Source organism: Piliocolobus tephrosceles, chromosome 8, assembly GCF_002776525.5.
Source record: "Piliocolobus tephrosceles isolate RC106 chromosome 8, ASM277652v3, whole genome shotgun sequence".
Classification (NCBI taxonomy): Eukaryota; Metazoa; Chordata; class Mammalia; order Primates; family Cercopithecidae; genus Piliocolobus; species Piliocolobus tephrosceles.
The window spans coordinates 85,474,287-85,498,146 of NC_045441.1; the positions used below are offsets into that span (position 1 = coordinate 85,474,287).

The 23,860-nt window shown below is 37.1% G+C and overlaps 1 protein-coding gene across 3 annotated transcripts in view; it reads right to left on the reverse strand.

The window, feature by feature from the left end:
- GRM3 (glutamate metabotropic receptor 3) overlaps positions 1 to 23,860 on the reverse strand; it is a 224,013-nt gene that overhangs the window by 27,200 nt on the left and 172,953 nt on the right. The window lies entirely within an intron of this gene.

The window sequence follows — 23,860 nt, forward strand, 5'->3', positions numbered from 1 at the left end:
TTTAATATTGACATTAATTCTGACTACATATATGCATGTGTCTATATACAGCATGCTCATATTCACACAAATACATACAACCTAGCTGTATGTAGAATCTAGGTAAGCAGACTTTGAAATTTCCTAAGTGAACAGGGTCAGTAGCACTCAGTCAAATGGGTCACCCGCAACCCTGTCTCTTTCTTACAGCATTCTGCGAGTCCCTAAGAGCAGAAGCTCTCTGAGCATACATGCTTCCTCTCTTCCAGCTGCTGCTCATCATGTCTGTCTTTCCAACATACACCACCCCGCTGATCACCCATTTCTGTGCCACGTGCTCTGTTCTACTACTGTGTGCTTCTATTTCACTGCCGATCTTTACTCTTTTCTTAGAATTAGAAGACGAATGTTGCTGATACCTATGTGATACATAGAGAAACTATTACTCATGGTAGGCTTGCCTGTGTTGGTAAATGGACCCCAAACTGTTTATTTCTCCCTCATGTAGCAGTCTAAGATTTTGGTTGCTGGGTGTCTGTCCTTCACAGCGTGATTCAAAAACCAAGATTCCTTCCATCTTGAAGCTGTGCCACTGCTTAGCAAAGCTGTGCCACTGCCTAGGCCCTCCTCTTCATCAGCATCCACCCAGCAGAAGGAGAAAGAGAGTATAAAGAAGGTATGGCACATATTTCCATTCATACTTCATTGATTAGAAATTAGCCACAAGGACACACTCAACCTTAAAAGAGGCTGTAAAATGTAGTTTAGCTAATGTGCTCAGTTACTTCTGTACTGTGGAAAAAGAGACTGGAATTTAGAGGATGCTGCAGTGTCTGACCCTGTGAGTATTGGCTGTCTTTGTTGCCTCCCCTGTGAGCTTCATTCCACCTTCTCTGAGGTTCAGGCTGCTCTCGTTTATAGGGAAAAAACGTCCAGGAAACACTGTTTAGGGAAAACTGGATCCAGTTATTGTATGGGGTAAAATGATCCTTCAATGAATTACTTGGGCTCTTGGTAAAAGAGGACTTTATATTTTGCAAAATAGCCCTCTCTTGTCTGAAGGATATAGGTGCCCCTAGAGGACTGGGTTGGGTAGTTTACAATAAAACCTCATACCAGTTCTATTAGAAATATACTATGCCAAATTTATTATTCACTTATTGTTATTTATTTCTTTGTAGTGTTCTTGTTATCTCACCCTGCAATTTGACTTTACCAACCTCCACTTCCTTTCTGCCACATTTCACAAACCCATCACATATATCTGTTTCTGTCTGTGCTCCAGTTGTGAATTGGTTTCAAGTTAATTGTAAGAAAGGGTGATGTAGTAGTTGAGTGTGTAGTTTTGGGGTTAGATGGATTTTGTGTGATTCTTGTTTCTGTCTTTTAATAATTATGTGTCCTTCAGCAAGGACCTTTCTGACTCTGTTTCCTAATTTTCAAATTGGGAATAAGAGTTCTATTGAAGATTTGATGAGATAAATCATATAACATGTTAAGCACAATGCCTGGCACACAGTAAGCACTTAACATATATGTTAGTAATAATGATAATAAAAATAATAAAAAGAACTTCATGGAAAAGGAAAGCTGCTTATAAAAGTGAGACCTACTGAGGGACAGGGAGGGAGAAGATGGGAGGAGGGAGATGTTATTCAATTCTACCTACTGCTTTATCCAGACCTCACTTCTTTTTTTTTGAGACAGAGTCTCGCTCTATCACCCAGGCTGGAGTGCAGAGGCCGGATCTCAGCTCACTGCAAGCTCCGCCTCCCGGATTTACGCCATTCTCCTGCCTCAGCCTCCTGAGTAGCTGGGACTACAGGCGCCTGCCACCTCGCCCGGCTAGTTTTTTTTTTGTATTTTTTAGTAGAGACGGGGTTTCACGGTGTTAGCCAGGATGGTCTCGATCTCCTGACCTCGTGATCCACCCGTCTCGGCCTCCCAAAGTGCTGGGATTACAGGCTTGAGCCACCGCGCCCGGCCCAGACCTCACTTCTGACCCAATCCAGACCCCGCTTCTCCATCCTTTACCCCACACTTCCATTAGTAAGCATGATTATACTTAGCTATTGTTTTGTAATGTATATTTGCAGTGAAATATTGAGAATTTTTTTTAAAAATAATGTCTTTCAATAAATTATCTTCATTTTCAATAGCTATATACTATTACCTTGTACATAAGTACTGAGCTACTTAAATATTCTTATAGTTTTAACATTTAGGTTGTTTCTAAGGTTTTCCCTTTATAAACCTCATTATCTAGTTATTTACTTAGAGCACATTCATAGAAGAAAAACTGTTGGGTCAAAGCGTAGGTTCTTTAAAAATTTAGCTACGGAGTAGCTTGCCAAGGAAAGGTGTTTTTTGTTCGTTGTTTGTTTTGTTTTGTTTTACCAACTAATACTCCCATGAACATTGTATGGGAATGTCCATTCTCCACAATCTTACTAACCTTGAGTATTTTTGTCTTTTTAATAATTGACAAACTAACAGGAAACATATCTTATTTTAATCTCTATTTATTTCTTTGACTTTTAAAGGGTCTGGTTATGTTTTAATATTTTAAAAAATTATACATATTTATTTTGTGAATTTCTGGTTCACACATTTTTCACTGTTTTCTTTTGGGGTGTTTATATATTTTAAAAAATTAATATGTATGCCAGGTGCAGTGGCTCACATCTGTTATCCCAGCACTTTGGGAGGCTGAGGTAGGTGGATCGCTTGAGCTTAGGAGTTCAGGACCAGCCTGGGCAATGTGATGAAACCTCTTCTCTACCAAAAATACAAAAAGTTAGCGGGGTGTAGTGGCACATGCCTGTGGTCCCAGCTACTCAAGAGGCTGAGGTGTGAGGATCACTTAAGCCTGGCAGGCAGAGGTTGCAGTGAGCCAGGATTGTGTCACTGTACTCCAATCTGGGTGACAGAGTGAGATGTCATCTCAAAATTAAAAAAAAAAAAAAAAAAGTAAGAGTTGTACATAAACTGAACATATTAACTGCTTGTCATATATGTGCATATATGTTGGAAAGATTCTTCTAACTTTGTGCTTTTTCCCAGATTTCTAAAATCTTAGGTAACTAATTCTATCGATCTCTTTCTTATAACTACTAGTTTACTTATCAGTCCAAAAAATCCTTTCCTACTCCAAGATTATTAAAATATTTATCTAAACTTTTTTCTATTACTTTTATTGCTTTTTTTACATTGAAAAATTTAATGCACTTCAAATTTAAAGAATGAGTTAGGATTTCAATTCATTTTTTCTCAAATGGCTAACAATTTAAATACTAAATAAAATATAGTATAACTTTTAAAATGTATATTACCATACAATAATTTATAAGTGAAAATTACAAAGTACTAAATAAGTTAATCATTTTCCACTAATTTATAATACTTGTCATATATTAAATTCCCTGATACTCAAATCTTTATACTATTTGTTGTTTCTCTTGGTCTCTTTCCACAGTTGTATGGTCATTTTACAACTACCACAGCATTATACTAAATTTTAGTATTGGTTAGGACAAGTGAACATAGGAGTTGAAACATTATTACTGTATTTTCAGGTATAGTGATCAATATTAGAATTCTCATGTCACATGAAACTAACTTTCTTTAATCTATGACTAGAGAAAGTTAATTAAGAATTTTAGGAACTCCTTTCATATGTTACAAATAAGAAAAATATTGAATATTTTAACTCATTTTATATCAGATGTAAGAATAAGAACCCTCAGGTTCTTACTGTGTTACTAATTTAATTACTCTCAAGTATGCACCCAACCTCCACCAATGGTCAGTTGATGTTATTAGATAGTTTCTGGAAAACACTTCTAAAGGAATATGTTTTATATCTTTAAATATTTCACTGTTCTCATATAAATTTTTGAATATAAAGTTCTTAAAATTAGTATATTTAACAAACAATAAAACTGATTGAAAGAGACTAAAACAACCAGAAAACTTAAAAAAAAAAAAAAAATGGAGAAAGCAGAGCAATGCAGGATGTGAAAGTCAAAGTCTTCAAAACACTAATATGCTCAAGAGAGATAAGTGAAGATATTGCATCCATGAGATAGGCACAAGATATCCTTAAAAATGAATATTCAGAGAACAAGAATGAGCTTTTGGAAGGCAAATAGCAGATATAGAAATTTAACATAAAGACTGAAAGATAAATTTGAGAAAAATCTCAAAGTTTGACCAAAATGCTGTGGTGGCAAGAAGAAAATATAACAGGAAAATAATTACTCTGTGGAATGTCAACTTGTAACCAACAAAAGTTCCAGAAAGAGAAAATAGAGGGTGAACATTACTGAAAGGCAAATAAACACCAGTGGAGAGTAGACTTGGCTTAGCGAAGGGTGAAGCAAGAAACTTTTCTGATTTGTTATAAGTGTGTTATACTTATGTAAAAACTACATACGTGTATTATTGTGACAAAACACTAGTCCCAGCTACTCAGGAGGCTGAGGCAGGAGAATGGCGTGAACCCAGAAGGCGGAGCTTGCAGTGAACTGAGATCACGCCACTGCGCTCCAGCCTGGGCGACAGAGCAAGACTCTGTCTCAAAAAAAAAAAAAAAAAGAAGAAAGAAATTATAAAGTTAAAATAATATAAGATAATTAAGCAAGGTCAGGCAGAGTAGCTTTAAAGTAAATAAATTACAAAAATAATGCTGTTGCAAATATTGGAACAACTGCTTGAAAAGTGAGTGGTGAATAAACAAATGCTACTTTTGGTGGAATTTTATTTTTTAATACATTTACCTTTTACTAAATTTGTTTTGTAAAATGTGTAAAATATGTAACAAAATTTAGTCTAGTTTCTAAATCCTTCAAACACATAAAACAAATTACTTCAAATGCATACATTACAAATTCTAAACAAAAAAAAAAATCCATTTTTCAGAAGAAATGCCCTGCTCCTTGGCTTGTAATAAAGATCCTTAGGTTGCTGTGTCTGTACTATAATGAGAAAGAATGAAATAAGAACCAAGAAGAAAAAGGTGAATCACAAATATTCCACATGTGAGAAAAAGTCCTGTTCTTGAATGGTTATTCTGAATGCAATGGCAATATTGACCTGGGTAATGAGGAGGCAAGTAAGAAAAGCAACCTCTTAGGTGCTGCTGGAGTGGCTTCAAGTGGCAGAGAGCTTGAAGCTCTAGTGTATTGATGCTGTTGCCTTCCTGGTGCATTTAGAAGTGCCTCTAAGTCAAATGACTCACTAGGAAAATAGAACCCAGTTAACCAAAACCATGATTCTCCAGCAATCAGCCATATAGTTCTTTAGTGTGAAGAAACTTATTTGCTGTTTCTCAAGTTAAGTCTCACCATGGGAGTAAGCATCATTAGAAATGGAAAAATACATCACTTCACCTTTCATTGGTGTTGCAACAGCATGAAAATACCCAAACTGGAAGGACAAAAAAAAAGAACAACCAGAAAGATGGAAGAATTTTTTATAAAGACTTACAACCTTCTCCAAAATCTAATTTCAAGCTCCTTGTCACTCGGGTGCTTCAAAATCAGGTCTCCACCTTCCGAAGGAGTCAGATGTGGCCTTGGGTCAGGAGAATCGTTTCTTAGGTTAGCTCATTATCCAATTAGTTCTGACCCCAGTTTCAAATGGGAACTTGGCTTGAATACCAAGGTGACCAATCCTCCTAGGAATCATTTTGTAGAGAGGCAGCAAGTCTATACCTTAAAAATATCATAGGTCAATGGCAGGAGGAAATTAAATTCATTCTTTATTTTTTTCTTCTCAGACAGAAGTCCAATTAAGGTAAGAGAATAGTGTGACTCTTGGGCCTTCAGTAAAGGGAATATTACCTCCACTGCTTGGATTCACATTCATAAACACTGATAAAGATTGCAAAAGCTACTAGCAGTGACCAGGCACAGTGGCTGACTCCTGTAATCCCAGCACTTTGGGAGGCTGAGGCAGGCGGATCACTTGAGGTCAGGAGTTAGAGATCAGCCTGGCCAAAATGGTGAAGTCCCCATCTCTACTAAAAATACAAAATGTTACCTGGGTGTGGTGGCATGCCTGTAGTCCCAGCTGCTCAGGAGGCTGAGGCAGGAGAATCTCTTGAACCTGGGAGGCATAGGTTGCAGTGAGCTGAGATCGCGTCTTTGCACTCCAGCCTGGGCAACAAGAGCAAAACTCCAACTCAAAAAAAAAAAAAAAAAAAAAAAAAAAGCTCCAAGCAGGAACATGGCTCCAGTTTTACAACTAGGGCCTTACTAATGTTTCTGTGAACTAATCTGATGAATCAGAATGAAGATATAGGTGAAAGATAGTGTCATCTCCCTGAAAAGACTGTGTTAGAAGTCAAGAGGTAGGGAAATAAAAATCTTTCAGTTAGAGCAAACAAAATCTTTTACAAGCTTCATGCAGCAAGAAGATAGGAAAGAATAAGAATGAATCCCTGGCTGTCGGTAATTAGTTTACTTACTGATTAGGAACAAAATCACCGAAGCGTTTCTCACAGTCATCAACTGAGTGTTAACAGCTGGGACAAAGCACGACTTAGATGTCTTCGTTGCTCAGACTTATGTGTGGAAAACACTCAGTAAATACCTAACATGCCACAGTGAAAGTGAATGTTTGAGGAAAGATACTGGAATAGCTTTTTTTCTTTTTTTTGTTTTTGTTTTTATGGTGCTATGACTTTTGCAGAGGACTCTCTTCAGTTCCCCTGAAATGTTAGCATGGCTAGTCTTCATTATAGATTTTACTGGTTTTCTTTTCTATATTCTATATATTATTGTTGAAATTGTCAATACTCCAGGCAACTCAGGAACAATCTACTCTCAGACTAAGAATGAAGAATGGGGAGGTAGGGGCATAGGGAAAACAGAAATGAGTGGAAATTATGGCGATTCCAATCCTCCTACCCGCAATTCAGGGGACAGGGCTAACTTGATTTATTTGAGCTGAAAGTCCATAGTGGTCATTGAATCTTTGCTTAGGGACCTTCCTTAATGTGAACTACAGATACTATCACAGTTTTTTAATAGCTTCTTTTCCCCAACTCTTGCCCTCTTCATTATGCAGTGTACTGCTTTTCTCTCATCTGCTCTAATAAGTGTTTAGATTTTCAAAATTTTTCATTGAATTTTAATGCATACTGAAAAAGTATTTTGAAAAAGTGGATTATTATCATGAAGTGAATACACACATGTAACATTGTGACTGTTAAGAAACAGACCATTACCAGTTCGCTTGTTCCCGTCCCTATCATTCCACCCTTCCTCAGCCCCAAAGGCAATCGCCATCTTACTTGCTACAACCATTGTATTAGTTAGGGCTGCCATAATGAAGTACCACAAACTGGGTGACTTGAAATGACAGAGATTTATTGTGTCATGGTCTGCCTGAAATCAAGGTGTCAGCAAAGTTGGTTTCTTCTGAGGGCCGTGAGAGAGAATCTCTCCCATGCCTCTCTCTTAGCTCCTGGTGGTACGCCAGCACTCTTCAGTGTTCCTTGGCTTGTTGATGCATTACTCTGATCTTCCACATTCACACAGTGTTCTCCCTGTGTCTCTGTGTTTATCTTTTCCCTTTTTGTAAGAACACCAGCCATATTGGACTGGGGCCCATGCTAATGACTTTATTTTAACTTGGTTACCTGTATAAGCACTATTTCCAAATAAGGTCACATTGTGAGATACTAGGGTTATGACTTCAAAATATCTGTTTTTGGGGAACACAATTCAATCCATAAAAACCACAAACTATTTTGCCTGATATTGAACTTTATATTAATGTAGATGTGTATTATTTTGTCTCCAACATCTTTTGCTCAAAATTAAGTTTTATGAAATTCAGTCATGTAGTGATGAGCTTTAGTTTATTTTTATTGATGCATAGTATTCTATCATATGATGGGCCACAACGTAGCCATTCTTTTGTTGATGAACTTTTAAAAAATTTTTTTCTTTCAATTTTTAGCTTATATAAACAATGTCTTTAGCTGGGTTATTCTAGAAGCAAACCCCAAGACTAAATTAGAGTTTGAGTAGTTGATTTGGGAGGTTATAGGGCAATGGAGAAATAAGACAAATAGGAATGAATCCAATACAGGATGTGTCAATGACCAAGTTACCGCTGAGGGCAAGTGGGTCTCAGCCTCACTGGGGCCCTGTGGGAGACAGTGGAATGGAAATTGGGAAATAAAACCCCAGCTTACTCATCAGTTCGGATGGGACAACTCTCATTTGTCGTTGGCTTATGGTAGAGTGGTAACTTCATGGCATTTTTGGTCTGTTCTCTATAGGCAGAGCCTGTCGGACCAGACAGAGCTCTCTGGCAGAGTCACAGATGCTTTTATTGAGAAGTTATTGGCATGTCTGAGAATAGTGAGTGGTAAGAAGATACACGTGAAGCACTGACAGCATTTTCTACATGCTACCGTGAAAATTCTTGTATATAAATTTTGGGATATACATATATAAGCATAGTTCATTTTATTGTACTTTGCTTTATTGTGCTTCACAGATATTACTTTTTTGTTTTGTTTTACAAATTGGAAGTTTGTAGCAACGTGCAGCCAGCAAGTCTATCAGCACCATTTTCCCAACAGCATGTGCTTACTTCATGTGTCTGTGTCACTTTCTGGCAACTCCTCTTGCAATATTTCAACTTTTTCATTATTATTATATCTGTAATGGTGATCTGTGATCAGCGATCTTTGATGCTATTATTATAAATGTTTTCAGGTGCCAGATCAGATGGTGATCTTAATAAATGTTGTGATTGCTGATTCTGATTGCTTCACTGACTGGCCATTCCTCTGTCTCTCTCCCTTGCCTCAGGCCTCCTATTCCCTGAGACACAACAATATTTACATTAGGCCAGTTAATGACCTTATGATGGTCTATAAGTGTTCAAGTGAAAGAAAGAATCGCTTAAAGTCAAAAGCTAGAGAGGAGTAAGCTTAGTCATGAAGGCATGTGGAAAGCTGAGACAGGCTCAAAACTAGCCCTCTTGTACCAGTTAAGCAAGTTGTGAATACAAAAGAAAAGTTATTGAAGGAAATTAAAAGTGCAACTCCAGCAAACACACAAATGGTAAGAAAGTGAAAGAGTCTTATTGCTGATATGGAGTAAGTTTTACTTGTATGGATAGAAGATCAAATCAGACACGAGATTCCCTTAAACCAAAGCCTATTCCAGCTCAAGGTCCTAATTATCTTCAATTACTTGAAACCTGAGAGAGGTGAGGGACCTGCAGAAGAAAAAGCTAGGAGAGGATGGTTCGTGAGACTTTGAGGGGCCCAAGACTTTAGTGGAGGAAGTCACGGCAGATGAGGTAGAAATAGCAAAAGAACCAGAATGAGAAGTGGAGCCTGAAGATGTGGCTGAATTGCTGCAAACTAAATGATCAAACTAAAACAGATGAGGGGATGCTTTTTATGGATGAGCAAAGAAAGTGGTTTCATGAGATAGAATCCACACCTGGCGAAGAAACTGTGAACATTGTTGAAATGACAAGAGGGTTTAGAATATTACATAAACTTAGTTGATAAAGCAGTGGCAGGATTTGAGAGAATTGACTCCAATTTTGAAAGTTCTATTGTGGGTAAAATGCTATCAAACAGTATCACACGCTACAGAGCAATCTTTTGAGAAAGGAAGATTCAATTATTGTGGCACACTTCATTGTTTTCTTATTTTCAGAAACTGCCACAGTCACCTCAGTCTTCAGCAACCACCACCCTAATCAGTGAGCAGCCATCAACACTGAGGCAAGACTGTCCATCAGCAAAAAGAGTATGGGCTTGCTAAAGGCTGAGATGATTGTTAGCATTTTTTAGCAATGAAGTATTGTTAAATTAAGGCATATACATTGTTTTTAATACATAATGCTACTGTACACTTAATAAACTACAGTATAGTGTAAATATAACTTTTATATGCACTGGAAACCAAAAAATTTATGTAACTTTCTTTATTGTGAATTTCGCTTTATTTCAATGGCCTAGAACTGAATTTAAAATATTTCTGAAATATTCCTGTATGTGTATGTGCACAAGTGTGTATATGTGTATATAGTGTGTATGTATTTGTATATAATAGTAAAATTGTATGTTTCAGTTGCTTCATATGCTTAATATTGATGTCATTTAATTTTAGATATTTGAGTGAAAATGTACTGGTATCTCATTGTGATTTTTTTGGTAGTTAATTTGCATTCCTCAATGCCTAATAATATTGAGCACCTTTTCATAAGTTAATCAAATGTCTAGAAGTAGTCTTTTATAAAGTACCTTTTCCAGTCCACTTGTAGTGAATTTTTCTTTTAAAAATTTGACGGCAGGCATGGTGGCTCATGCCTGTAATCCCAGCACTTTGGGAGGCGGAGACAGGCAGATCACCTGAGGTCAGGAGTTTGAGACCAGCCTGGCCAACATAGTGAAACCTCGTCTCTACTAAAAATACTAAAATTAGCTGGGCATGGTGGTGGGCGCCTGTAAAAACAGCTACTCGGGAGGCTGGGGCAGGAGAATCGCTTGAACGCGGGAGGCAGAGGTTGCAGTGAGCCGACATCGGGCCATTGCACTCCAGCCTAGGGGACAAGAGTGAAACTCTGTCTCAAAAAAAAAAAAAAAAAAAAAAAGTGAGTTATAGGAATTTTTTATATTTTCCAGATATGAGTAGTTTTCAGATATATGTGTTGTGAATATCATACTCTGTGGCTTACCTTTTCACCTGCTTCTTAGTTTTGTCCAATAAACATAAATTCTAAAATTTAATGCCCAGTACAGTCTTTATTTTTAATGCCCCCAAATTCTTAATTTTAATGCCCATTTCCAATTTATGAATTATTTACTTTATGGCTAAGACTTTTAGCATTCTGTTTAAGAAATCTTTACCTATTCTAAGGTTATAAATACATAATTCTAAAATGTGAGGATTTCAAGAATATTGTATCTTTAAGGCATCAGCTCTCCTTTTGTGCTGACGTAGTGTGCCGTGCGTTTGACCTTAAGGAAATGGACTATAATATGTTGGAAAAATATTCAGTGTGTGCCCATCTCTTTGCTATTCCTAAGCCTCTCCAGAACAGGGATGATGTCTCATTCAACTTTGTACTCTCATTAAGGAACACTGGACACATACTAGGCATTAACTCTTTCCTAAACAATTACACTCATTAGAATCATCTCAGGAACTTAAAAATCATGCTAATGCCTGAGTCATAATACAGGCCAATTAAATGTGAATCTTAAGGGCCTTGACACTTGTATATATTATTATGTAGCCAAGGGGGCGGGGGAATTGCAGCCTCTAGTGGGTGAGGCCAGGGATGTTGCTGAACATCCCACAATGCGCTAGCCGCACCCTCAGAACAAACACATATCTGGCCCAAAATGTCAACAGTGCTGAAGCTGAGAAACCATGGTCTAGGGTAACAAATATTTGTATTTCTAGATATATTTTGAAAAGCTCAATCCTTTATGAAAATGGAAAATATCTATGCCTGATAAATTCCTTATGGTGTCACCATATTGAGGTTACTATTACCTAGTCTTGTTTTCTTGCTATAGTCATTTCCAGCTTATACACCTCCTTCAATATGTGGAGTCCTCTCCTTTCCCCGTTCATCAGCTGTTTCAGTTAAGTTTCACTCCTCCCACCTTACCCCAACAGTCACTACAGGCCCATTACACACAGATTTTCACAGTCTCCTTTTCTCCCCTTTTAAGAAACCAGTTACCCAGCTGCACATATCCTTCTCTTCAGTCACCTCTTAGGAAAGAAGCAAATTCTTGTCTGCAGCAGGAGCAGGAGATATATAGTCTTCTAGAGCTAACGCATGAGCAAGAATATCTGTTATTAGTAAGAATTAAGTGAGGTCTGTATGCAAATTTTCTCCCTTTAAATTTCTATCCCCAGAACAAACCTGAGCACCCAAGAATACTATGTGACTTTGCAACTGTCTTCAAAATTTTCCAATTTTGTGAAGAGAAATTGTGAATTCTGACGACCAATTTAATCTGTCCTCATTTTTTAATGTGACTGTCATATAGCACAGCATAGATTTTAAAATGTTTTAAAAAGGGGAAAAAAGGCTTTCTCCAAAGTTGGCTAGAAATGCATATCCATGACTTTTTTAAAAAGGCATAAGCATCCCATTGTTCTATCCTTAAATCACTTTTCCACCTGCTGTGCTAAAGCTCTAAGTGCCACAGAAGAGTGAAACGTGATATGGATAGAAGGTGTGAAAATGACTGGGAAAATCCCATTCAGAGATGCTCTCAGAAGCCAACCATGCAAACTATTAAAAAGTACTTGAAAATTCGTACCAGGGTTAATATTCTGAAGAATGCAATCACAGTATCAAAGATACTTAATGAAACGAGCTTTCCTATGTTTAAGCAAACAAAAGACTTCTTTATATAAAGAAGCAGAACAGCAACATTTTATTCAGCCTTCAAGGATGAACTTTCCAAAGACAAGCACAGCAGCTAAGCATGCAGTAACTGAAATTTCCACAGGTAAGGCAAATTAATTTCTATTTTGTTGTTTTATGAATGCATGGACATGCATTTGACTTTCTGTGTAGTATCACGTAAAGAGAATACAAGGTAAAATAAATGACTTCTCCTGCCAGCATGCTCCATTGTTAAGTTGTCATGTGTTTCCTAAGCCACTGTAGCATAGCTTAGTCTTCTGTCTTCACAGAAAAGGCTGTGTTATTGAACCACAAGATTTCAAGTGACCTTGTCAAATCTTCAAGCATATCCACACATTGTTAAGAAATTCCAAAGCTACATCATCCTGAAAGGGTTTCTATTCCCCTGGAAATAATTAAGGTGATAAAATAAAATTTAAAAAGTTATGATTTAAAAAATGTTCTCCTCTTTTTCTCCCTTTTAATGTAAGGGTTAATTTACTTAGAATAAACCAAGCACCACGTGTTCTCACTTATAAGTGGGAGCTAAACTTTGAGTACACATGGACACAAAGAGGGGAACAAGAGACACCAGGGTCTACTAGAAGGTGAAGGGTGGGAGGAGGGTGAGGATGAAATTCAAAAAAATGAAAAGAATAAATTTTTTCTCCTCTTCACCATAATTTCTATTTTGAACTAATCTGAAAATAATGTTGTTAAGGTTATGATAAACTGGTTATTTTGTCCCTTTGTAGAAAATCTCCCTGGAAATTGATCAACCCCAGAAATCATTTTAGCTCATATGTGTCTCACTATTCCTCCAACTGTGCTCAATTAATATGATAGATAAAATTAACTTGGTTATAGTACCCTAACATAATACCATCCGGGTGTGTATATATATATGTGCATATGTGTGTGTGTGTGTGTGTGTGTGTGTGTGTGTGTGTGTATATATACAACTTTGTTGCATAAATTTCCACGTTTCTCATATGATATCTTTACTGAAAAACCAGGAGATGGGGCATTGTTAACATCCAAAACTTCACCCACAGTCATCCTTGAAATAGATGGAGAAAGTTAGTAGTACATGTGAGAATTATGGTAATCACATATCCAACTAGGTGTGTAATCATGAAGTAGACACAGCTATCTTTAAGGCTCTTCCACTTTCTTTCTTAGCCTGCCTTGTTCCTGATGCCCACTTCTCTCTTGTAACTCCAAGCAAAACAAATTCTCATCAAAGTACTACATACTGTATATGTTATCCCTTTCAGAAACAATCATATTAAAAGATATCATAGTCAAAGGACAATATAAAATGTAATCACAAATTAACTATTGATGATGGGATCTGATATCTCAGTGCAGAAATAATTTTGGACAGGAGCTTTGTCTCGCTTTCCTAAAATGATATCTTTTGAAGAAGTAGGAATACTTTTGTTCTTAGATCAAGTTTTAGACTCAGTCCCACGGAAAGGGAAGTTTTGCTTCCTAACTTCCTTCTTTTCCCACCATCTTATTTTCCTTCCCCTCAGAGAAGCAGCAGGTCTGACTGGTGAATCTAACATTCACTGAACCTTCCTCCCTAATGGGAAGAATCATAGCTATTAAAAGATAAGGCAGGAGTTCTACCTGCACTGGCCGACTGACAGAGGAACTAACTTAGAACTGGCCTTGGTCATCTTCATGCACTCCTTTGCACTTCCAGTCTCCAGGCTATACAGACCGAGTGGGTCTTGCCTCAGCAGCTCTGCTCCTGCTCCAGGCTCTCTCCTCACTGCAACAGGTGGGGAAAGAAGATCTGCCATTCACTCCTCATACATAAAGACACCTGGGTAAGTAGGCTTGAAATCTGCTCTAAGGATGCAGCCATTTAGACACAGGTTGTGGGAAACCAAAGCTTTCTTGGCTCCTAGCCTATGCTAGGGATCTAGCTGTCATATCAGAGAAGTCTTTTTAAGGGAGGGTGGTGGGAAAGATCAGGCATTAGCTCAGTTGTTAACAAGAAATGAAATTTGTTTCCTCTTGGCTATTGATCCTTACATGTTTAGAATCCGGGAAAAGAAAAGGAGAAAGTAGGATTTGGGCACTAAATCCTACCCCACAGCCCCCAGCAAACACCACCTACCCCCACCCAAAAAAAAAAAAAAAAATACCTCACACAGCTAACCGCTGAATTTCTGTTAGTTCTAGCTAATAACATATCTTTCTAGAAAAGGGCAGTGAGCACTAAGATGAGGGGGATGAGATCACTTTTCAATAATTTGAAAAGTGATTTAGTGGCAGCATTCAAATTTCAAGTTTGTTTTCTTTTAAATTGGAGTTGTGGGGCATATGTACTAGGATTCAACAAAAGAAAAGCAGGGGTAGTAGAAAACAGAGAAGAGGAAAAAATGGAGACGAATCGCAGAGGCTGAGAGTGGGAATGGTGGATGCTGGCTGGTCCATCTTTGCCTCTCAACTAGATATTGATTGCTGCTATTATGCCAATTTTGGTTCTCATTACAAAACATATACAACATGAGCAGCACCTCAAATATGTCCAGCATATTGGCAGGTCTATGTAATAGGAAGCCATTATTATTTCTATGGGCTATTGTGATAGCCTTGCAGCTGACTTTCTCTACCTAGTCTGTCCCCTTCCTTTCTGGTTCACAATTCTCTAAAAATGTCTAAGGTACCACAGATACCAGCATCCCATCACTTCACTGCATGAAGGTCTCAGTGGCTCTCCTGATGCATTTAGTGATGTTAGCTGAAATTTCTGTCCTTAGGATAAAAATAAATGTTCTAAGAAAAGACAACAGTATAACAAGCTGAATTAACAAAGCTAAACAGTAACTTCGTTACTGAATAGGGGTTAGTTCTTAGACTATCTACTTTGTGAGTCAGCTTTGAGGATCATCCAGAGACTGATATGGTAGGTAGCCTTCTCCAATTTTTGGACTATCAAATTTTATTTTAATTGATTTACTTTTAAAAAAGAAATCTAACATGTACTATATTGGTGTATCATGGAACTACATCCTACATAATAAAGTATCACTAAATATGAATTTCACAGTCCCACACAATCTGGCCCACTTCCCATTCACCATTCATATCTCTCGCTCTATCCCTTTGCAATCCATGACAGAACCTAAGTGCCCCCTTCCTCTTTGCCCACATGCAACATGCATTTTTTCCACTTGTGCCTTTTTTCATCTTGTTCTCTGCTTTACATGCCCTTTCTTCTCTGTACCACCTGTAAAATCACTCACATCCTTCAAGGCCAGCACAAATATTGCTTCTGCTTGCCCTTGTTCTGTCTCAGCTGAAATTGCTAACCGTGATTCCACATTCAATTTCTTTGGCATTTACTATCTTTCTCTCACATTATATGTATATTTTTTCTGTATATCTCTTACTATTACTATCTTCTTATCACTATATTGTAAGCTCCTTAAAGGCACAAACTGAACTTTATTATTTTTCAAACAGAAATTGTAACCTGGGAGCTATAAGTGAAATTCATTCTGAGAGTTGTTTTGTTTATCCTGCACTGTATATTCAAAATATCTGTGTTAGTGTCCTTTAGTAAAATATTGAAAGAAAAAAAATAGATGTCATTTTCTCTTGAAAGAGAGAAAGATCTGGTGCCATTGTGCTGTTATTCAACACAGGCACAACCGGCATTGTAGTTAGCCTGGTCCCCACCTGAAGCAGACCAACCTGTTTGATGACTTATTTGAATTTTCACTTCTGTTTTATACAAAATCTGTTCTCGAAAAAAAAAAAAATGTTATTCTAAGCCAGATGTAATTATTTCAAAAATATCAAGGAAGAGGGAAAAAATCCCATTAGTTAGAAAATTATGAAGGGAATGATTTTTAAATTTGATTTTCTTGTAAAAATGAGGAGAGAGGGAAAAAATTGAGGAAGTGTGGTGACAAAGAATGCTAGTAAACAAGTGATGCTTGACCATAAATAACCTCTTTTCTGGGATCTCAGGACCTTTGTTGTATACCTCCAGGAGAATATGATTCACCTTTGAGGAAGCATTTATTTGCTCTGGGTCCCCCATCTAGACAGCGAGCTCCTTGAAGGCTGGGGCTGTCATGCATCATTTTACCCTGGAATCTGACTGCTTGAGTTGGAATCTCAGCTTTACCATGTACTGTCCACTTCATTTTTTGCATCTCATTTACCCATAGGGTTATTGTGAATGTTAAATTAAAAGTGATTAGTCCAGTGTCTAATATGCAGAAAGTGTTTGATAACTGTTAGCGTGACTGCTAGAGTACCTGCCATCTATCAAGAATTCAATAAATGTTTATTGAATGAAAGAGTTAATAAATGAGTGAGTGAGTGACTCTGTGTCCACCACTGTGTAACCACTGTGCTGTTAGTCAGCTGATTTTCTGAGCTTTGGTTAATGGTGTAGGTTCACAGAATTACATGAGCTATAGCAGTTCTTTATATTGCAGACTTCATTTACCTAAATTAGACTAAGTAAAATTAAACTGCATGTTTATGACATAATCTTTTTCTTTCTAGTTAAAAAAAACTTTATTCCGCTTTTTTTCCATGGAGCACATTATCTGCAATATTGTCCCTTTCCAACTTTTGCAAATCATTTGTGAATTAACTGAGCCCCACCCCAACCCCAAATTTTGCCTGACTACTACCTCTGCTACAGGGGTGTGTCAAAACATACACACAACTAAAAAGCTATAAGTAGTGAAGAAGTATTGGAATTTGTCTGCAGGACATATTTTTGACTTTGAAGTAAGAAAGAAAGAACCTGTGACTTTGCGTTTCTCCACCTTGGGGGTCATCTCTGCTGGAAGATGGGCACTGGGTGATGTTGAAGGGGAAAGAGCCTGGGAGGCTGGAAGCATTTACTTTGTTTCTGGTCTCAAGAAGCTTGAACAAGATTTTCTATTCCTGTTGTTTTTTAAATTTTTTATTTTATTTTTATCTTTTTTCCTCTCAGGGAACATAAACGATTTTTGATAGCAGGGATTTTGTGTTGTTAATTTTAACTCTGGTGCCTAGCACTTAATAAATGTGTGCTGGAAGAATGAACAAAGGACTGAAAAAAAGAAAGAATGATTAATATGATACTGAAGGCAAGGAGCCTCCCTAAATATCAGCTGTTATTCTAAGTTAATAACATTTTTATAAAGATATAATACATTGTGCTATAAATATTATCATACCACTCTAAAGGGACCCAGTACCTCTGGGGTTAATACTACAAAGCTTTCATCTGAAAACTGAAAAACATTTGCAAGTGAAGTAGATTGTCCACTTATATAAGGGAGTCAATACATACTACCTGTTGCATTTATTTGAAATACTCAAGCTTAGGTACTCAGTTCTACTATCTCTTTAAAAATAATGACCTAGAGATAACAGTAATGTCCTCTCACCTCTCTACCCAGGCACTGTGATCCAAGATCCTGATGGAATCAAAGGGCGCACCCTGTCTGTTGTAAATGCAAGGATGGGCTATTCCAACCATGAAAAGACATACTTACAGATATTTCTAGGCAAAAGCATTCGATATTTGGGTTTCAAATAACCAGTCTCCTTTTCCACAACATTGCCATCCTTTCTATATGCTATGAGCCAGATGTCTTCTTTACATCAAAAACTGCCCACAAACTACAGTGTGATAATTGATTACAGAGACCACAGTATAAACTTAAATCACTGTAAGAGGTCAAGTATAGGTTCAATTTGTACAAGTCTGAATGCATACTATCAAAAATGAAAGCTTTGTTCTAGTTAGTGGAATTTAATGTGGCCATCTGGGAACGGAAACTTTTTGGAAAGGTAGAAAGGATATATTCGAGGGTAGCAGGGAGTCTTCCCCATATCTAGCTTCACCTAGAATTTGGCAGACACCAACCTTACATACCCAACTTCTATTCCCCTTTTGTTTTGATCTCACAGTACCTTCCGTAAACTGGAAAGAGAATTTTTGACTATTTTCACTGTAGCTAGTGTTTTCCCTTTGAGGACTAGAGACGGACAACTTTGGAAGGAGAAGGAGATGGTTTGCGATTCTGGCATTCATGGATTAGAACATTATATATCTTGAATCAAATGCCCCTGAGAAACTGCACTGCAGAAATTGCAGTTTTGACACAAATCCATTCTTTTGTTGCCGATCATAGCCATTGTGATGTGCTTGTGCCCCTAGTCCTGCTGGGCAGCATGGCATTAGCCTCAACTCGGGCTCTTCATCTCTGATTGTTGCTGCTACAGTGGCCAGTTTTCAGTACCTTCCTTCAAACAGTTTCAAAATTGTCCTTGGAGCACTTCTTTTGTTGGCTTTAGAATGTATGATTGTCCTTATTGAATGTACTATATGGCAACTCATTTGAAACACAAGCAATAACAATTTTAGGACATCAATTGGAATAAATGTAAAGTCCTTTTTTTCAAAGCTTTCCTTGATAATGTGTGATTTGAGAAGGAAGGAATTTGCAAAACTTTGTTGCAGAATTAAGGAGAAAGGTGAAAAACTATTTTTTTCCATAGATTTATGACTTACCACACACTCACAAAGACATACAAACAATGATGGTTATTTCTTTCTTTTTTATTTTCATCCTATGAATTCAGCAAATGGCTTCAAGCATCTCTGGCTGTGATAATTGCAGTATAAAGGGAAGTACTCTTTCAAGTGAAGTAGTTGGAGCTGTTCAGGAGGACTCTGTGGGGATACATTTTACAAGCAGATTCATCTTACAATAAAGATGTTTGAGATGGAAGTTAGAGGTTCACTGTTTGACAATTGGGAAAGACATGACGTTTCTCTCCCCAGTTCTGATCAGAGGTCTGGTCAGGGAGGTTTATATTTGGAACCCAGAAAAGAAGTTTAAGGTCAACAGTGTACATCTGCACGTCCAGGAAATTGACCCACATCGTGTGGCATTGTTGGATTAGATATTTCTCTTCCCTTGCTAATTGTTGTATTTACTTTCTTGACTTTTGGGAATTTGGGGAATTTTGCTAGGAAGTAACTAAGACTGCAGGCATCTGCTGGCTATTGACACATTTGGTATATATGCACTTTAATTTTTTACTTAATAATGTCTTTAGTCTACTGGATACCTTCTCGGTTGTTCCTTCTAATCACATAAGGAATAAATCATAAAGTATATTTATGATTATTGCTGCATATTCATCTATTTGAGTACCTACTATGTATCAGTGCTTGGGCTTTACATACATCATCTCATTTAACTTAACCCAATAAAATTGGTTCTTACTGATATTTTACAGATGGGAAAACTGAGCATACAAAAGGTAGAGCCATGTGACTAGTAAGTGAGTCTCAGAAACAAACTTAGGTCTGCATGACTCCAGCACTTGTGTTCTTAACTATGGTGTGTTCTATTCTACCCTATTCTGATTCTTAGATCCCCCAGTCTAATTTATGTATTTGTTCCTGGTACTTCCATAGGCCCTAAGTGAGTTCATGTACCATAGTCATTATCACATGTTGATTTAGTTGGCTTGAAGGTAGAGACCATGTTTTATTTATCATCAATATATAGCACAATAAGAGGCACATAGTAAGCATATTACAATTGCTTTGTGAATGAACAACTAGCAATGACAAGCAGAGCTAGTCTTTTAGGCAAAATAGATGAACGCAGTGTGATGTGAGGATTTCTGTAGATGGATCATTTGAGAAGGAATTCATTTTTCTTGTTACCACACAAAACAGTGATCCAGACAAGAAGGAATGCCCTGATCTGCAACATAAGATAATGTCTAAGGAGGTAGGCTCACGGTATGTTGTGTATATGTGTGCATGTGTGTGTGCATGTATTGCATGATCTACTGCAGTAGATTCAAATTCTCTTTCTGCCTCTAGATTGCACCCCAGGTAGTTGCTTTTGTGGTATAAGTTGCTTCTGGATAGATTTAGTGGTGTTGTATTGATAATTTCATTTACACACGTGTATTCCCTAACAGATTGTAACTTCCATGACGGCAGAGCTGAAACCTTTCTAGTTTTAATATATGGTAGAAGGTATAGGGCCTCACATGTAGTATGTGCTTTAATATTGCTGCATGAATAAATGAGTTCCGAAACCCAACCAGATGACAGCTGAGACTTGACAAGGCTCAGACAATCTGAGAAATATTTTCTCTTCTTTGCACTGATCTTCAGCCTTAGTTGTACTTTAAATTTTCCATAATAGTTAACATGAAAAATGATCAAAAGCTAGTCCTAAACAGCTCATTGAATAGCATTCATTTAAAAAAAATAATGGACAACAAAACAGAGTTCTCTGTATAGGATGGAACTGGGGAAAATGAGCAATATTTTGAGTTAATTTTATATTCATAAATAAGATTGGAATTGTAGCTCGGCTTTGATCCACCTCATTGACAGTGAAAAGGGAGAACTGAGTATTTCCCCACAGGAAATCTAAAACTGAATACAGCATAGATGATAATGGTGTTTTTGCTTAACTTTCAATATAATTTTCAAATAAAACTTTCATTTTATAATTTAATAACAATTCTAGGGAGATAACATTAGAAGGGACACGTAAAGCATTTAGGGTTTCTTGGAGAAAGCTATTTATAATTTTTAAATTATTGTGATAATTATTGGATAATGAGGAAGCTTAAAGTTACATCTGATCTACACCTTGACAAGCTTCATTTCCCCTAAACTCTGCCCGTATTCCCAAATTGGAGAAAATAACAAGATTATTTTTCTTTTCATTTTACTCTTACCATACCAACTGTTTTTTTCAGTATCTTTGGCTGATAATTTATTCCTCTTATTTCTGAATATGGAGAACCTCAGGGTTCTGTTCTGTGCCTTTTTCTTGTTCCTCTCTTCATCTTTTCCCTGAGTGATCTTAATCTATTTCCTGTAAGTTTAAATATACTGCTAATTCCCACACTTATCTCTAATTCAGAAATGGCCTTTCAAATACAGACTCATAAATCTTACTGCTTATTAGGCTGTAAATTCTTTAAGGTAGGAATTGATGTCTGGAGTAGCATAAAGACACATGTAAGTGTATGTTCATCGCAGCACTATTCACAGCAGCGAAGACCTGGAATCAACCTAAATGCCTATCAACAGTAGATTGGATAAAGAAAATGTGGTACATTTACATAATGGAATACTACGCAGTCATAAAAAGGAATGAGATCATATCCTTTGCAGTAATATGGATGGAGCTGGAGGCCATTATCCTAAGCAAACTAATGCAGAAACAGAGGGTCAAATATGCATGTTCTCACTTATAAGTGGGAGCTAAACATTGAGTACATATAGAACACAAAGAAGAAAACAACAGATACCTAGGCCTACTTGAGGGTGGATGCTGGGAGGAGGAAGAGAATCAAAAAACTACCTATTGAGTACTATGCTTATTACCTGGGTGATGAAATAACCTGTATGCCAAATCCCTGTAACATGCAATTTACCTATGTGATAAATCTGCACATGTACTCTTGAACCTAAAATAAAGGTTAAAAAAAAAAAAAAAAAAAAGCAACAAGTGCTTGATGCTTAGTAAGCTTCAAGGAATGTTTTTGAATGGCAATAATAGCCACTGGATGGGGCAGCACCGTATTTTTCTTTGTTTACCCATTTAATTTTTGAATGCTTCTGCCTTGGCTGGAGTGCCTACTCTGCAAATGCTACCTCTCTGTCAGTGCTTAATTCAGAGGGCACCTTCTCCATGAAACTATGTATTCTTCTAGCTAGAATGACTTATACCTTCTAGGTACTCATGAAACTTTACCTGGCCATTCTTATGGTACTTAACCATGGATGAATAAATATACGAATAATAGAATCAAATAATCTCAATGCTGAGCATATTTGCGATGAAAACCACATCTTACTCCTCACTGCTCCAGTCTGGAATCTTTCTGCTACACTGAATCATTTCATCTCTTTATGTTTGTTCTTCTGTAACATAAGTTGGCAGTAGATATAGACTAAGAGATGATTTCTGTTTCTGATATTTGATTACCTACAAATAAAGAGACATAAAATGAGGAGATAGGATAAAGTCTGGTTTGCCCAAGAAAATACTAGTTCGTGCATGTTCTGGCATAATTATTCATAATGCTCCTTTTCACCCTCATAAGTGGCTGGGTTGGACGATAAAGTATATGTTCACTAAATCTATAAGGGTGTAGTAAAACACAGCCTGTGACAAATTCCAAGGTGCATTGTGTACTGAAAGTAAAAAAGGACAATAGTAATATGAAATTGTGTATAATGTAAATAATTTCCCCAGAATTTGTATTTGCACATCATGGTAGAAACTTGACTACCCTTATTTTCTTTTATATAACTTTGGGGAATGGTATTCATTTCCTTAACAATCTATGGTGTTACATTTGCAAAGGGAACATAGCTCAAAATCAAACATACCAGCCAAAGGTTATCTCTTGCATGGCTTGACAAAATCATCTAAGAGGGACATTGGCATTTGAATATGGTGCAGGTGTATTCATAGATGAGCTTCTATATGTATCTCAGCCCTCTCATTGGTTTTGTCCTTATGAGGCTTCTAAAGCATTTTCCTAATGTGAAGGCAAGCTCCTGTAAGTAGATACGTGTTCTGTCCAGCAGATGGTGCATTTGCCGCAAATTGCTCTTTTTTCCATTCCCCACCCCCCCCTCCGCCCGCCTCCTTTTCCCCCTAAGAAATTAACCACCAGGTTTCTGCCAGAACCTGCCATGTTCAGGGTGACATATGATGCTGTTAAAATAAAATATAAAGGTTAGAGAAAGATCAGTAATAAGTCCTAAATTGAACATAGATTTCAAGAAACTACCTCTAAAAGAGTCTAGAAATTAATAGTCCATAATATGATGAAAAACCCCAGCTGACATCAAAGAAACCTCTTGCCTTCTTTTTAAAGAATTCTGTTTAATGCATAATTCACTGAGCCCATGAAACATTCTGGGAAACTTTTGGATGGATATCAGCCTTTTAATTCAAAATTATGCACTCTGGGAAATGACTGGCGCTGAAAGTGGCAAGCCTACTAGGTAATTTACACCAGCAATCAAATTGCAATTACAAAGAGATTAAAACATGACTTTAAAGAGCCTAACTCCACCCTCAGGGCTACTAGCTATTTGGTAAACATAGCAAAGGAGGCTGTAATTAAAGAAAATGTGTAATTAAAAATTTTGACCCTCTTCAGCTTTGTTAGAGTGACACTATAAAATTCCAAGAAAAAGTGAAGAAAGCCTCTTTCAAAAAGTCCTTGGCAGTTAGCTTTGTATCTTCAAGAGAGTGTATTTCTTCTGATATTATCTACCACATCTTCTACTAGTCTTTTTTTGAAGTTTATATTATCCTTGGTTTTTAGTTCTCACTGATGTGTAGGAGCTAAGCTATGAGGATGCGAAGGCATAAGAATGATACAATGGACTCTGGGGACTTGGGAGGAAGAGTGGGAGAAGGCA